At 43.6% G+C, this 17,514-nt stretch overlaps 1 protein-coding gene and 1 pseudogene across 8 annotated transcripts in view; both read left to right on the forward strand.

Annotated features, from left to right (window-relative positions):
* Positions 1-17,514, forward strand: part of Mrtfb (myocardin related transcription factor B) — a 172,178-nt gene that overhangs the window by 578 nt on the left and 154,086 nt on the right. For 4 of the 8 annotated variants that reach the window (XM_075942064.1, XM_075942069.1, XM_075942066.1 and 1 more), the window contains exon 2: positions 6,516-6,576. The gene's annotated coding sequence lies outside the window, so the exon portion shown is untranslated. Of the gene's footprint in view, positions 1-4,936; positions 4,966-6,515; positions 6,577-14,965; positions 15,029-17,514 lie in introns of those variants that run through there. The other 4 variants (XM_075942067.1, XM_075942070.1, XM_075942068.1 and 1 more) reach the window with 3 other exon arrangements.
* On the forward strand, positions 284-11,757 carry LOC142831659 (glutathione-specific gamma-glutamylcyclotransferase 1-like; annotated as a pseudogene).

A 17,514-nucleotide genomic window follows, 5' to 3' on the forward strand; every position in this document is an offset into this window, starting at 1 on the left:
AATAGGGAGAAAGTTTGTCCTTTCCCAGAAGGTTCCCTAACCCTAAATCTTTTAGTCTTGTGAGAGTGATGTGGGGTATCAGGCCAGAAGGTTAGCTCAAGGCTTGCCTCAGGCAAAGGAAACTCTTGAAAAGTTTGAATCTTGTCTGAAGCCCAAGATCGCACTCTTCGGATGAGTGATTGCGAAGCTCATGATCAAGGCCTCTTACTTCTGTGGCAAATGTTTGTAAAGCCCACCTTGCCACCCTGACACTGAAGTTGATAAGTAATATGCCTTCATAAACATGGCCCAAGATCGCGGAGTGCTCTCCTTCAGGTGTAAGGAAGAAATAAATGGGAAGAGGTGCGGGGCTTTTGTATAGCCCAGACGCCCTGTTAGGACACAATTCTGCAGACCCTGTGGCAAGTATGTTTGGAGTGTATATGTATTTGTGTCTTTCAAAGTCGGGAACAAAGATTTGGACCCGAGAAAACCATCTTACTGGGGATAATTAATGCTAATTAGGAAAACAGTGTAGGCTGAATGACAGCATACAAGATAAATCACAGTCTGTCTCTGTCAACACTCAGTTCATAAAGCCCTCCAGGGATGCAGTATTCCATCTAATTGTAGCCCACCTTGTGTGTAACCCATATTGTGGTTCACCCATATTGTGGGTCACCATCACAAACTCTGCGGTATCGCCATTTAAGGGATAACACCAAGTCCTTCCTGCTTATCGTTGGTAATAAAGAAATAGAAGATTGAAATGGTTGGGTTTGCCAGTAGCGGCTCCACGTGTGCCTAGTGCTGGCCTGCAAGTGAAATGTGCCCTGTGGAAGTTCACACGATTTCCTTTTCCCTCAGCACTTGGTCGTCTGTAATTGGGGAAGGACGGCGGGTGTTTCTCACAGCACCTTACCAAATGGCTCAGTATTGAATCCTATAGTGAGCTCCTGGACCAGGTATCCTGAATTATCACCTCTGCCACCCACGTGTTGCATGGGTCTAGATCCTGGATCCCAAATGCAGATGCTTTCTGCTGCCAGTCTTTTCAGTAATTAACAGTGTGGCTTGGGGACAGTTGTGCCCCCTTGAGAACCACTGTGTAAAGCACACACTCCACTGCTAGCTAATTAGAACAGTTGAATACACACTTTTCAATGGGAATTAAAAACAAAATTCTCTGCAATTTTTCTGATACATAAAAAAGAGTTCTTTGGTTAGTGACACTTTCATTGGCTATCTTTAAGTCTCAGAAGGTAGGGTTAATGCCTGCTCACCTGTAACTGTTTCTCTTTGGAGGGACTCCTTGTTGGGAATGTTGGTCACACTTGAACTGCTGAGCATCTTGAGGTGAGAAAGGGGTTGGAAGCCTCAGCAGCCTCATGGATAACTGAGTGGCATTGAGTACCAGTCAGTGCAACCCCTACTTAAGTGGCCTACTTTTCGTGTTCTTATTAGTGAATTTGGAAAATACGGAATGTGCTCAAAAGTGAAAACTAATATTGCCCGTCCAATCAGTTCTGGGGCTGGCTCACAAAATACTGTCTTCACTGGGAGCTCTTGCTGAAAGTTCAGCTCAGTCCATTTTGTAGCTATAGCATAGCAAATTTCTTCAACTTGCTTAAGTCTGAAAAAGAAGTTTATTTTCACTTTTTTTCTTTAAATATAAGTTGCTTCTTGCAGTAGAACATTCTGGTTGCTTGTTACTTAGAAAGGCACTGGAAATCAACATCAAAGTAAAGACTTTTGAAAATAGGATACATTTAAAGTTGTCTAGTCATACATAGTATGAACTCTTGTGAGTTGAAAAGTCACCTAAATCGAGAGTAATTAATTTTTATTACTTTAAGTAAACACTATCCAGTTCCAGGGTAAAAAAGGCCAATACTTTTGGTTGTTTTGTTTTTATTAATCACTACTTTAAAAAAACACTCCAGTTTTAGTTAGGGTTTCTATCGGTGTGGTAAACACTATGGCTAAAAGCAGGTTGAGAAGAAAAGGGTTTGTTTTGCTTACACTTCAGCATCACAGTTCATCTTTGAAGAAAGCCCATGTAGGTACTCAGGGCCGGAACCTGGAAGAAGAGCTGATGCAGAGACCATGGAGGAGCGCTGCTTACTATCTTGCTCAGCCTGCTTCTTAAAACACCCAGGACCAGCTGCCCAGGGGTGGCCTTGCCTACAGTGGGCTGGGCCTCCCCCAGCAGCCCTCAGTTAAGAAAATGCAGCACAGGCTTGCCCCAAGCCAAACTCAACTGAGGTTCCCTCTTCTTGTATTACTTCAGCTTGTGTCAAGTTGACATAAGTCCAGCCAGCACAGCTACCTGTTCTTAAATGAATTAAGTATGAATTATGAATTAAGAGCTTGCCTTGACGGTGATGCCGTCTCAGAGAAATAGGGACTGTACAAACGTGTTCATGCATTGGTTGATTTCTAACAACAAAAACTGAATCCGAGGGATGACTTGCAGAACGAAACTGCACCCTGTCCAGATCCTCCATCTTAGCCTGAGTTCTGTACTCTGAAGATTTAAAGTCACGGTCACTCCCAGAACCGTTTTTAAAAAGTGTTTAGAGGAAAGCATCATGGGGTGGTGGCCTCTGCAAGCACGAGGTCAATGTGAGTTATTTTGGTCTGCTGCTTTATTTGCTCTTCCTTTCTGTAAAGCTTGTCGTTCCACGGATAACTTTTTCTCGAATGGGTCATCCTTAGATTAATTTCAGTGATTCATGATTGCTGCTGCTTAGGAAGAAATGTGTTTGAAAATACTTCTGTGGGAAGCAGGTAGTGTATGTGGAGAGTTGTCTTAGCCATTCGACACCTAGGGCAGCTTCCAGGAACCCCAATTGCACCGCACCCTTGAGCGCCTCCACCCTTTTCAGGTTTGTTGGTCCCTCACAGCAGCTCATCATAAGGCCCGGGGGCAGTCTGTGAGGAGCACCAGATGAGGGGCTATGGAGATGGATCCACAGTTAAAGTGCTTACAGCCCAAGCCTGAGCACTGGAGGAGACCCAGGTAAATGCTGGGTGGGTGTGGTGGCCCACCTGTAACTTTAGAGATGGCACACCTAGAGCTAGCTGACTAGTGAGACTAACCAATTCAGTGAACTCTGTCAATTGACAGAACCTGCTTCTATGAAAAAGGTCAAAGAGCAACCGAGGATGATCCCTGACATCTACCTCAGGCCTCCATATGCATTTGCACAAACTTAGACACGTGTAGCCACACTCATATATATACACACATGGAGTCCTGTGGGTGTGTACAGTACCATCACACACACATGAAAACGGAGCAGCAGCAGCAGAATGGAGCATGTATCTCCAGGACTGCTGGCCACCACTGGAGTCGGGCAGGTGGCCAACTCAGCCACAGCTGCTGCTCTAGAGCCTGCACCTAGCATCACCGCATGCTTTGCTTGTCTTCCAGTATCGAATTTAAGAGACATATTCCCTCCTAATCATTAAATTTGAACTCTGACTTATAGGCAATTCTCTGTGTGAGTATTTTTTTCAACATTTAAGAATTCTGTTTATATGGACAAAATCTTGATATGGCTCAAACACTTACATAACGCGGACATGTCCAGAAAGCCAAATTCCCAATTCTCTTGTCCCCCCATCCCCGCATATGGTCTTTATCTATTTCCTATAAATGTCTCTATCATTTCTCTTTGTAGATACAAGCAAATGTCAGTGGGCTGTAATATTTCTTTATATAAAGTGCAGTGTTCTGTGTAGCCCATCTTGCCCTGGCTTTCCATTAGTTATTTAGCTTAGTTGCAGCATATTGAACTTACACAGTAAGTCCAAGGTATGACTGTCCTCGATCTCTGTGGAGGGTCGATTCCAAGACTCCTGGTTGATGATGAAGTCCAGGTTTGCTTGAGTCTTAATTTGAGATAGTGTTTACATGTAACGCATAAACATACTTCACAGGCTGTGAAATAATCTGTGAATTACATGCTGTTCTAGCTAATTTTATATGAACTTGATATAACTAAAGCCATCTGAGAGGTGGGAACCTCAAATGAGAAAATGCCGTCAGAAGATCTGGTTGCTGACAAGCCTGTAGGGCATGATCTTGATTAGGGATTGATAGGGAGGGCCTGGCCGGTGGTGGGTGGGGCCATTCTTCCACTGGTGGTCCTGGGTTCTGTAAGAAAGCAGGCTGAACAAGCCATGGGGAGCAAGCCAGTAAGCAGCACCCCTCCTGGCCTCCGCATCATCTCCTGCCTCCAGATTCCTGCCCTGTTGGAGTTCCTGTCCTGACTTCCTTCAGTGATGAATAGTGATGTGGAAGTGTAAGCCAAACATACCCTTTCCTCCCCAGCTTGTGTTTGCTTGTGGTGTTTCATCACAACAATAGCATCCCTGACTAAGACACATACACAGCCAGAATTAATGTTTTACTCTTGTTTGGGGACTGTGCACGTATGTAGAGGTCAGAGGACCGCCTTGGGCACCAGTCTTCACCTTCCACCTTGACTCTCCAGCCCCATTAAAGAAAAAAGATACTCTTAAGAAAGGTTTTATGGCCGGGCGATGGTGGCGCACGCCTTTAATCCCAGCACTCGGGAGGCAGAGGCAGGCGGATCTCTGTGAGTTCGAGACCAGCCTGGTCTACAGAGCGAGTTCCAGGACAGGTTCCAAAGCTACAGAGAAACCCTGTCTCGAAAAACAAAAAAAAACAAAAAAAAAAAACAAAAAAAAAAAAAGAAAGGTTTTATGTCTGTAGGTCTTTTGCCTGAATGTATATCTGTGCTTCATGTCTTGCAGTGTCTGTGGAGGCCAGAAGATGACTTTCCATTCCCTGAGACTGGAGTTGTAGACAATTGTGAGCCACCATGTGGGTCCTGGGAATTGAAACCAGATCTTCTGGAAGAACAGCCAGTGCTCTTAACCACTGAGCCATTGCTCTAGCTCCACATCTTTTCCTTTAAGGTTTCTGCTGGTCTTCTATGGAGCCTGAATGTGGATGTAATTACTAAAGGGCATTCTCATTCTTATTTCTGTCAAGTCTGTGGGTTTACTTCTACAGTTGAGCCTCTGGTCCATTTAAGATTTGATTTGGTGTTCTGAGTGGGCCTGGGGGGCGGGGGGGGCGACACAGATGCTGCTGCAGCTGTGCAGATACCCAGGGCCGGCTGCTGTGTTTGTTAGGCACATCTTTGCACTTTGCGTCCTACTTTTCTACGGGAAAATAAAAGAAGTGAAATCACAGGAAAAAAAAATAACTCAAAAGTCGGTTTAGCTTTTTTCAAGCCTGGATTTCCTCATCTATAAAAGGAACAATACGGAGGACACCAATATATGCTAAGGAGGAAGGGGCAAGCTTACACTTAAGTCTGCTCAACCTCCACCTTCTCGCATAAAAGAAAAAAGCCACAGAAGTGTTAAAGTTAGAAGTAAGATCTTGGTCTGAGTGGGATCAGCAGTCCCCCCCCCTTTTTTTTATCATTTTGCTGTGGTGGTGATGTAGTCCATCTCTCTCTTTTTGTTAGGCAAGCACTCTACCTCTGAGCTAAGAGTCCCAGTTTCTCCTTCCTTTGATTATTAAATTTTGGGGTGGAATCTCACTGAGTTTCTCAAGATGGTCTTGAGTTCACTGTGTAATTCATAATTCAGTCAAGCATTGTGATTGTACTCTTCCTGCCTCAGCTTCCCCACCACCTGCAGTTCCTGTCTTGCCCTAGTACAATCACTAATCAAACATTTGAGAATAGAGAATGAGGTTTGGGTTGGCATTCAAGACTTCCTTCTTGCTTTCTGGACTCTCACTACTTAATCCTCCCTTGTATACATCCTGGCCATGCTGCTGCTAGGCATTGGGTTTCTAGAATACTCTTCAGAATGTTCTGTGGCACTCAGTAAAAACCGGCACATCCAGCAGCTTGTTGGGCTGGGTTTTTGCACCTTAGTTGATTGGAAACTGAAGGGATACCGTGTTCCTCCTATGAAGAATACCTAATACCCAAGCAAACTAGATGTTAAGCAAGGAAAGGAAAGCTCAACTCTGGTCTTTCTTTTTACTTTGCAAGTCAGGTAACACATCTCATTGTTCTACTCTTAGCCCTTTGAAGACAGTCATAGGAGCCCTAACAAACACTAGAGAGATGGAGCAAGAGCAGACTTCTTTGTGTAAGACCCTGTAATAGCAAAGCATGAAGTTTGTTCAACACAAATGTTCACGAGCTGCCAAGGAGTCCCTGATGGGTCATCTGATGTGACCCTTGTGTCTGTCTGTAAACACACAGAAAATGGGCCCAAAGGTGTGATGCTGACCGAGGATACTTACCCTGGTTGGTACAGGTGGTCTGAGTGCCATGCTCAGCTCCCAGACAGATGCAGAGTCCAATCATTGGTGGATCCCTGAAGGATTTAGAAGTTTTCTCTATATGGCCAGGGTTTTGTTTCTTGGATGGTCCCCTTTTTGGTGACCTCTTTTTGGTGCTCTGACTTGTCTGTAATCACCTGCTGGCATATGGTAGGTCATCAAGAAATAGTAATTTCTGCTTTTTTTTTTCCAGGTTCATAATAAAGGTGCTAAGGAAGAGAATGTAAGACAAGAAAATAAATAGTTTTATTGAGGTAAGTCTTTTTTTATGATTTTAAAACAATTTCTTTTGAAAACATAATTATAAATTCTTCATGACTTCCTTTTCTCTGATGTAATGGGTGGTTGTCTTAGGAGTGTTTAAAGTTATGGAAGCTAGGGATGTGAGGTGTGCAGGGGGACCACACACGTGGAGAGTACGTGCGTAGAAGTCAAAGACAACCTATGGGAGTTGATTCTTTCCTTTCGTTATGGGAACTGGATCAAACTTAGGTTTTTAGGCTTTTGGGGCAAGTTCTTCTCCAGCTGAGCCACCTTGCTACCCCTAACTACTCTTTATAGTAAATAGCTCACAGTTAAACCAAAGTGGCCTTGAGAGTCTCTGAAGGAGACTGTCCTGTCCTCCCCTGGTGCTCCCTCTGGTGTCTTACTGTGGTAGTATAGAAGTAGTTTACACACTTTTGTTCCTGCGGTGAAAATGCCTTGGAACCCAGTTCTTAGTCACTTGTGATAAGTAAGTAGTAAATGGGAATCTTTTCATTAATTTTTTTAAAGCAATCTTTCCTCATTTTATATACCAACCCCAGTTCTCACTCTCTCCCTTCCTCCCACTCCTGCCACCCCACTCCTCAGAGAGGATAAAACTTCCCATGGGGAGTCAACAAAATTTAGTACATTACTTTGAGGCAGGACCAAGGCCCTCCCTACTGTATCTAGGCTAAGCAAGGTATCCCTCCAAAGAAAATGGGTTCTAAAAATGAGTTCAAGCACTAGGAATAAATCCTGGTCCCAATGCCAATGACCCCTCATACTGTTCCAGCCATACAACTGTCATCTACATTCAAAGGACCTAGTTTGGTCCTATGCAGGTTCCCCCGCCGTCAGGCCAGAATCGATGAGCTCCCATTAGCTCAGGTCAGCTGTTTCAGTGGGTGACCCCATCATGGTCTTGACCCCTTTGGTCATATTATCACTCTTTCCTCTCTTCGACTAGACTTTGGGCACTCTGCCTAGTATTTCACTGTGGATCTCTGCATCTGCTTCCATCAGTTGCTGGATGAAGGTTCTATGATGACAAGTAAGGTGGTCATCAATCTGATTACAGGGGACAGCCAGTTCAGGGCCCTCTCCACCATTGCTTAGGGTCTTAGCTGGGGTCATCCTTGTGGATTCCTGGGAATTTCCCTAGTGCCAGGTTTCTTACTAGCCCCATAATGACTTTTTCAATCAAGGTATTTCTTTTCTTACTCTTCTTCTTTGTCCTTCCCCCATCTCCCCTCATATTGTCAGCCCCCTCCCCCTTTTCCCTCCCTTCTCCCTTACCCCTACACTCTTAATTTTCTCAGGAGATCTTGTTTATTTCCCCTTCTCAGGGGATCCATGTATGTTTCTCTTAAGGTTCTCCTTGTCACCTAGCTTCTCTATGGTCATGGACTGCAAGCTTGTTATCCTTTGCTTTATGTCTAATGTTCACTTATGAGTGAGTGCATCCTGTGTTTGTCTTTCTGGGTCTGGGTTACCTCACTCAGGATGTTTTTTTTTTCTTATTCCATCCATTTGCCTGCAAATTTCAAGATGCCATTATTTTTTTACCGCAGAGTAGTACTCCATTGTGTAAATGTGCCACATTTTCTTTATCCATTCTTTGGTTGAGGGGCATCTAGGTTGTTTCCAGGTTCTGGCTATTATGAATAATGCTGCTATCATAGTTGAGCAAATGTCCTTGTGGTGTGAGTGTGCAGTATTGCTAGGTCTTGAGGTAAATTGATTCCCAGTTTTCTGAGAATCTGCCACAGTTCCACAGCATCTGTACAACTTTGCACTCCTACCAGCAATGGGGGAGTGTTCCCCTTACTCTACCATCCTCTCCAGCATAAACTATCATTGGTGGTTTTGATCTTAGACATTCTGACAGATGTAAGATGGTATCTTAGAGTCCTTTTGGTTTGCATTTCCCTGATGGCTAAGAATATTGATCAGTTCCTTAAGTGTCTTTCAGCCATTTGAGATTCTTCTGTTGAGAGTTCTCTGTTTAGTTCTGTACCCCATTTTTAAATTGGATTATTTGGTATTTTGATGTCTAGTTTCTTGAGTTTTTTATATATTTTGGAGCTCAATTCTCTATCTGATGTGGGGTTGGTGAAGATCTTTTCCCAGTGAGTGGAAATCTTAATTCAAAATCAGTTGCATTGGTGAAATGCTCTGTAAACTGATCTTAAGGCTTTCTCACATGAGGGTTGGTTTAAATGTGGTATCTCCATCATCTTCCTCCCATTGCAGGCAGAGTTTCATGTTTAAACGGGCAGACTCAGTGGATATAAGTTGGACAGAGGTGAGAGGCTGAGTGTGAACGTTCAGGGTGTATGGCTGTCAACTTTCTAGATGAAACTGCTTTGCAGTGAGGGGATGAGACTGAACTGTGCCGGGGGAAGGAGTCTTAATTGCTGCCACATAGTGGCAGCAGGAGGTCCCCAGAGTCAGTCTGATTAGTCTCTCTCCTTATACTTCTAGGCTGAAGGTAGAGTTTTAGCTGGGGTAAGAGGAGAGGAGAGGAAAGCAGTAGACTGAGACCCTAAATTATTTCCTAAGCTCCACATCCCTTGGCTCTGTGTCCCATCCTCCCTGAAAAGAAGCTATGCCTTATGTGTGGCATCATGGAAACCTATCTGGAGCTAGGCAGAGGAGGGCTGTCACTGCAGAGTTAACACGAAACTATGATACAAACTGGCCTTTCCCCTTTAGCATAGACACAGCTCCACACAGGCGCTTCTTCCCTGTCTGTCTTCAGAGAGGGAAGATGGAAGTTGTGTGTATGCTAAACCCAGTAAATTTCGTCTTAATTGCATTTCAGTTGATTCTAATGTGACAGAATTTTTCAGTCTGAGCTTGTTCTAGCTGCCTTCAGCCAAATGAGAGTTGCTGTCAGGGGAAAGCATACCCTCCCACACCTCTCCCTGAGTACTTGAAGCCATCCCACTTCCTTTCCCTTTTACCTTCAGAACTGACTGCTGACACTTGGGAATTATAATCAGATTGCATCAGTCTTATGGAAAGGTTACCAATTACTGTTCTGCACAATATGCACTTCAAGTGTCTTGGTTCAGTGCTTTTAAATACCTGCTAGGTGAATGAAGGCTTTGTGTCACGCCCTGATTTAATACATTTGATGAGAGACTTTATTTGATGGCTTCTTGTCTTCAGTTCCTTGGCGGGGGCTGGATGAAGGAGGATTACTTAGTATGAAGTCTTCATGGGGTCTCTTGGTGGTTGCTCTATGAAGCTGGATCCTGGAAGAAGCTTGGCTGTTTCAGTGACTGGGACTGAGGGTGAATCCTGCCTTAGGTGCGACATGGAGCTGTGAGCAGGAGGAAGTTTCCTGGGGGTGCACTCTTGAGTACTGTGCCCTGTTTTCCTGACCTCATTTTGTTCGTTCAGTATCTGATAGAAGGGCACAATGAGACTGTGAAATTTGTCCTTGGGCATGTAGCTAGTAGGTTTTAAAATGTTTGGCTCAAATCTTCTCTCTGGTTCCCAGATCTGTCTGTATGTCTGTGGATGTCCATAGAAGATGTAGGTATTATGCTAGGAATGGTAGAGTATCTCTGGTATTGTAGGATCTGCAGGTTTGAACAAGACGACAGTCAAGCTATGTCATCCTCCATTGCTGTCTTTTGATTTCCTACATCCTTAGCCATGCCTAATGAAGTCTCTTGACTGGCCAGGGTGTCTGACTATGTTCAATACACATAGTCTTGTCTAATTTAGCAATGCTCTGAGGTGAAAGGCTTTTGTCAGCTAAGTACAGACAGGACACTGATGTAGTCAGAAGAGAGAATGCTTGTTTCCTTCATTCTGTTCCAGTCAAGAGGCTGGCAGATTTTCTCCTTGTGAGGCAAAAGGGTTTGGACTTGTTGAACTTGCTGTGACCAGCGGGCTCTGTGTTGAGAACACTTTTCTTCTTGCGGTATTGAGTTTGTTTCATCTTATACCTGCTGGCTGATTGTATGTTCTTTTGTTCTTGGTTCTGTTTACTTTGCATTTCATTTTATGGTTGGTCACGATGGGGATTTATTAGTAGGAAAACCAATCCTTCCCCCATTTGAACAGATTGTGTGTATGTTCTTAAGACGGCAGATTATCCTGTTGCAGACAGATTTAAGCAGGCCCTGAGCAGGGGCACTACGCTATTCCTCTGTGCTATTGCTTCTTAAAATAATAGTTTTATTCATGCTTATCACATACTGTAAGGCTCATAAGAGTGGTGTTTATTGTGTTCACAGAGTTCTACACTAGTCACTACTGTCTAAATCCAGATTGCTATGAGCACTCCATGAAGAAATGCCAAACTCTCAACAGCCGCTTTCCGCTCATCATCCCATCCCTGGCAGCGCTCATCTTTGTCTTCATAGACTTAGCTATTCTAGATGTGTCATGTGAATGTACTCTTTCAGGATGTGGCCCTTTTAGTTAGGGTTTTGATTACTATGATAAAACACCATGACCATAAACAACTTGGGAAAGAAAGGGTTCATTTCAGCACACCACTTTTGGGTCACACTCAGGGAAATCAAGGCAGGAACTCAAGCAGGGCAGGAACCTCGAAGCAGGAGCAAGTGGAGAGGGGTGCTGCTTACTATCTTACTTTTGGTGGCTTGCTTACCATCCGCACAGCCCTCCTGGGAGGATGGCGACCCCCAAACCCTGTGGACGTTTGGGTGCGGCTTCCTACTTTGGAAGCCGGGCTTTGTACATGGCTACAGCTGTCAGTTCTGGCAGGAAGATACCTTCCTTGGGGGCAGTGACAAGATGCCTGGCTGAGTGGTGACCCTCTTTGAAGATCGTGAGGGCTGCATTTGGGTGTAGCATATGAGGTTCGAGGGGAGCAGGTGAACAAGGCCCTGAAGTACCTGAATGTGAGGAAAGCAGTGCTTGGAAGCTATGACACTAAGGAAGTCACCTTCTATCCTTAAGACACCCCTGACCAGCCCCTCACAGCCCTGGCCTATGTGACCACTCCACAGAACCCTGGCTACCTGGGCCCTACTCCAGAAGGGGTCATTGCCACACAGATTCTTGCCTGCTCTGGCCACAGCCTTGAGTGTTTACTGTGTTTGGCAGACTTCATGCAGCTCTGTGGGCCTCAGGGACAGGATGGGCACCTGGAAGCCATTGTGGATGCTTCTTGTAAAACCCAGGAGCACCAGCACTGTAGGTGAGCTGAGCCCTCCTCCATCAATCATTAATCAAGAAGATGCACAGTAGGCTTGCCCACAGCCTAATCTAGTGGGACATTTCCTTAATTCAAGTTCCCTCTTTTCAAATGACTCTGGCTTATGTCAAGTTGACATAAAACTACCCAGCGCACCATGTTATTGAGGTTCATTAACATTGTAGCAAACATCAGCCTCATTTTTCCTTCAGTATATTCTGTTGTGTGGTATTTTACCAGTTGGTGGACATTTGGGTGCTTTCCACTTGTTGGCTTTTACAAATAATGCTTTTGGGAACTACTTTTTTTGTTATGTTTTGTTTTGGTAGTGGCTTTTTACTTGTGTGTTGTGGCAGGGAGTGGAGGTACACAGAATGGGTTTAGACTCTAAAGCTAGGTGGGGACAAGAGCTTCTCATGATCTCTAGTGATTGGTTCTTTTTGGTCCTTGCTGCTGTGCATAGTACACCTGCCATCCATGGCGTGTTTACGCCATGTACTTATGGCACTCACTAGTACTCCACTCTTTGATCGGTTGTATGTTTCTGCGTTAATGCTATCTACTTCACAAAGAGACTTCTTTGATGACTCCCGAGAGCTGCTGTGGGGAAAGACATGGATTTAGAGAGAAGTTTGCTGCTGTATCTGTTTAGCAGAATAGTAGAAGGTTTAGTGAAGTGTCCAGCCACAGTGTGACGTCTGTATCATCTCCTCCTCACAAGGGGCAAGGAACATCACAGAAAAGCAGGCAGAAAAATTGTAAGAGCCAGAGCCAGAGGTTAGGGAGGCCCAGAGCACAGTTGTCTTTCTGATGTGATGGGACTCATGTGCACAGGAGCTCACAGCACTGGGATTGCCTACTCATGATGAAGCCAGTCAACATTTTAGCATGAGGTAGGGTTCACAGTCTCCCCCCGCCCCCAACTGAGGGGCTGTGGATAGTTGATGGCTTGTGGGGAACAGAGAATCAGGTTTTTTTTTTTGTTTTTTTTTTAGGGTGTGTCTCCTAGTGGTACAGTCACTTGTGACCCTACATCAGGAGGATATAGACAGCACAAATTGGACTCTTTGACTTATAAAAATCAAAAAAGAAGACAAGAGGTTGTAGGGAGTAGGGAGGTGAGGGTGGGGTTAAGAGGGTGAGTTGAGTGAATAAATAAAAAGATTATACTAAAATAGTTTTTCAGTGTGGTCATAGAAAAGTGTAGATTTAGATGTGATGCATTGATGCCCAGGAATAAGCCCAAAGAAAGCCACATGGTGTCAGTTTCCTTAAGCTTGTAGGAATGAAAGCATCCTCCCAGTAATGGGTTCCGCATTTGTGGTGGTCTGAGCTCAGACTCCTGCTCCAGGGTGCAAAGGGCACAGCACTCTACAGGGTGCCACTTTTGTTGGCTAGGGAAGAATGTCGGTTGTAGGAGTCAGATGTGTTCTGTTGTGGAGTTCACATTGTATCCTTAGCAGCAGGTAGGGGCATTGAGGTATCTAGCAAAGCAAAAGGGTGATAGATATGGTTGTTGTAGTTTCTGTACTCTAGGGTTTGGGTGTGAACACACCCATTGGGCTTTGTGCTGTGGTACCTGAGAGCTGGTAAGGACCTGAGCTGGGTGCTGAGTGTGCAGTGAAAAGAGAGGCTGGAAAAGCACAGGAGGATTTAGTTAACAGGAAGCTCACACAAACTGTTGCAAGTAAGAGAGTTTCTTGGAAGATCCCTGGAGAAGGAAGGACACACAAATAGCAGTGCTGCAGAAACCAGGAGGGTTTCGGGCATCCTGGGGATTAGCATTGTGGGCCTGATCACTGGGCAGGTCTGTCCTTACACTAAAGCTGCAGAGTGCAGGAGTTTGGGTGGATCCTCTCTTGGATGGTGAAGTAGTGCATCAGACCAGGTGGTTGAAAGGCTTTGGACCTTATGGCTTAGGGACGTGTCTAGTTCAGATACTCTGTAGTCTGTGGTTTCTATGTTCAGGTAACATTATTGTGCCTACTGTTTTCTTTCTTTCTTGTTCCACCTGACATTTAAATGCTATTAATTGCCTGTTGACAGTCCTGTCAATAAGTTAAGTTTTTTTTTCTAAAATTGCACTTAGGGAATAAAGATGATAAAGACAGAGAGACTTAACAATTGAGCCAGAGGGTGGAGTCTGACTTTAGATCTCTCCGGTAAATGCAAGATGTTTATGCAACACTTGGAATGATACAGATTGTATTTAGAAAACATGCTTGATCAGCCGTGGAACTATGAAGCAGGAGCTTGGTTGCTCGGGGCCTCTGGGAGTGAGGGACTAGAAGTTCACCTCAAAGGAAGAATTCCATTCATGCCAAGACTTTAGACTTGAGCATTTTGTAATCCAAATAACCTATGTTAGCTTAGTTTCGTCTTTTATGTAAAAATGGAATAAATCACAGGTTTCAAATTTTGGCAGCTTGAAATCAGACTCCTATTTCTATCTCTTAATAACCATCAGACACTAGTCCACAAGTAGAATTTGGTTTTTTTTTCTACCCTTTACTTTTGAAATGACTCTGCTTCCAACTCCTTCTTCTCTATATATCCAGTAAAACCAAATTATTGGTAGCTTGGGTATGCTGTAATTTTTATTTTAAGTTTTAGAAAAGTACACTTGTGTTTATATATATTAGTAATATTATGTTCTTACTTGGGCAAAGTGGTTTTTGGTTTTTGGTTTGTGTTGTGGTGTTGTTGTTTTGGTTTTTCCAGACAGGATTTCTCTGTGTAGCCCTGGCTATCCTGGAACTTGCTGTGAAGACAAGGCTGGCCTTTAACTCACAGAGATCCGCCTGCTTCTGCCTCCCAAGGTCTGGGATTAATGGCGTGTACCATCATCCTGGTGGGCAAAGTGTTTTATGGCAGAAATACAATGCCATGCTATCATTGGTATCTGCATGTTCAGCCATCCGTATCTATGACTGTTGTTTCCGAATTCTCTGTGGGTACCAGAATCTAAGGATGTGCAAGACCCTTTGTGGCGGCTTAAATAGGCATGGCCCCCATAGACTTATGTGTTTAAATGTGTTTGAATGCTTGGCCCATAGGGAGTAACACTGTTGGGAGGCATGGCCCTATTGGAGTAGGTGTGGCCTTACTGGAGGAATCCTGTCACAATGAGGGCGGGCTTTGAAGTCTTAGATGCTCAAGTTCGTTTACATCCTGTTGCCTGTGGATCAAGATGTAGAACTCTGTTTCTTTTCTAGCACTATGTCTGCTGCATGCCTCCATACTTCCTGCCATGATGATATGGACTGAACCTCTGAACTGTGAGCCTCCACCTCAGTTAAATGGTTTCCTTTATAAGAATTGCCTTGGGTATAGTGTCTCTTCACAGCAGTAGAAACCCTAACTAAGACACCCTTATATAAAGTGATATAATGTTTACATATAACCTATATACATTCTTTTGTCTACTTTATAGATTTATTTTTTTAAGTGGGGAGTTTTATTGAGATAAAGGGACTGCAGAAAGGAAAGAGAGAGAAGAGAGAGAGAAACAGATGAAAAGAGAGAAAGTTAAAGACTTATTTTTAATTATGTTTGTGGCAGGATATATGCATGAGAGTGAGTGCCTGTGGGAGGCCTGGGTACTTCTCAGGATGGAGTTGTTAGCGATTGTGAGCTACCCAGCATCACACACTCTTTCAAGTGCTGACCTATTTCTCTTGCTCCTTCTGTGTACTTTAGTCATCTCTAGATTACTTACTGTGCGCAATAATAGTGGAACTGTTGTACTGGATAGTTTAGGGAAAGGAGGACATGCACAGGATACAAGCAGTGTTTTTAAAGATATCTTCTATGTGCACTTGGTTGAACCCATAAATGCAGAACTGATGGATAAAGAAGGCCAATTGTGTTTTTAGTGTTGTTACTTATTGCTTAGAATCTTCTCTTTCTACAGTACAGTAGAGCTATATTTATTTATTTATTTTTGTTTGTTTGTTTAATTGAATCTTCACTATATTTTTAATACATCTCAACCCCCAGATCCACTCCTCCTCCATTTCCCTTCAGAAAAGAGCAGTCCTCTCAAGGGATACCTTCTTGTTTTTAATTGTTTTTTAAAACAGAGCATTGATTAAATTTAGCTGCTTTTGCAGGCTCTTAATAAGTTGTAATTTAATAGACATTTCTCTGCAAAAAGTCAAGTTACAGCCTTTTAAATTACTGTAAGATATGTTGCTATAATTATTAAAAATAACTGATCATTTTCATTTGAACTGTAGACAAATGTATGTTCTGTCTGAGTCTGCTTCAGATGGATAAAGGCCATGCATAGGTTGCATTTCCATAAAGCTACTCAAAGGCTTTGAGAAACGGTATACCCTAGAATAACCTGGGCCAGGTGTGGTGACTCAGGACACACACCTATAATCCCAGCACTCAGAGGCAAGGCTACTGTGAGTTCTCACCTAAGAGAGTTCCAGGCCAGCCAAGACACAGAGTGAGACGCTATCTCAAAAAAACAAAACTCTGAGCTGGGAAGATTGCTCACAGTATAAAGCACTTGCTGAGTAAGCATGTGCATGTGCTTAGATCCCCAGAAGCCACATAAACCTGGGCAGGCTTGCTGGCCTCTTGGAATCTGAGCATTCTGGAGGCACAAATGGGCAAACTGAAAGCCTTGGGTTTCAACTTGAGAGAATGAATGGCCTCAAGAAATGGAGCAGAGAGTGGTTGTGCACAACACCAGATGTTAATTGGGCCTACACACACGTGCACATCCGATATATTCACATGCATGCATACACATGCAAACCTGCATGTACACACGCATATACTATATACACAGGCAAATTTTTTTTTGGAAAAACACAAAGAAAGGTGCGGTATTTGCCATGTTGGTTAAGTAATCATGTAGGAAATTCCTGTACTAGGGTCTTAGACCTTTACATATAACATCACACTTTAGATCAGCTATCAAACTCTAGTAGAAGATTATTGATTTGAGGAGATACCCTTACCAGCTCCTATGAAAAGTAACCAAAGTTTATTCTGTTTTCCAAAGCGATATTTATTCCTTAGGAAGTAGTTAGTGTTGGTCTTTACTGATTAACTCTTCAAAGGTGGTGCCATTTAAAACAGAACCCACAGCCCCAATGTTGTGATGAGTAAACAGCTATTACCCAGACATGCTAAGCACAGGCTTTGCTGACAGGAGCCTGGGCTTGTCAGGGCTGCTCCTCTGTTGGATGCACTATTTACGTAGGACTACTTTTCACACACTCTTACATTCATTAAACTTTGAGTTTGCTTTATTTTACTTTACTTGTATATTATTATGTAGGTGATATCAAGAGGGCTTGTGTGTTTGTATGTATGTATTCAGTGCATGCATTCATTCATGTGCCATGGTGCATGTGTGGAGGCTGGAGGACAACCTTGTGGAGTCAGTTCTCGCTTTCTACCTTTATGTGAGTTCTGGGGATTCAACTCAGGTCACGTGTATTAGTCAGCGTTCTCAGAGGAACAGAAGTAATGGGTGGATGACTAATTATTATATTTATTATATATAAAAGAATTTATTAAGTCAGTGTCTGTGAAAATAGTAGCATTTATCTCGTAGCTGAGGGTCTGAGTACCTGGTAATTCTTTAGTTTTTGATGCAGGGTACTTCAGCAGTTGGAGTCATACCACAATAGCTGTCTCTCACTAGAGAGGCTAGATGGTCAGTTTATAGGGCTGGGTGCTTTAGTCTGCTACCCAGGCCTGAAAGATTTTTTACTGTCCCTCATCCTCAGCCCATGATGAA

This window comes from Microtus pennsylvanicus, chromosome 11 (assembly GCF_037038515.1).
Source record: "Microtus pennsylvanicus isolate mMicPen1 chromosome 11, mMicPen1.hap1, whole genome shotgun sequence".
Lineage (NCBI taxonomy): Eukaryota > Metazoa > Chordata > Mammalia > Rodentia > Cricetidae > Microtus > Microtus pennsylvanicus.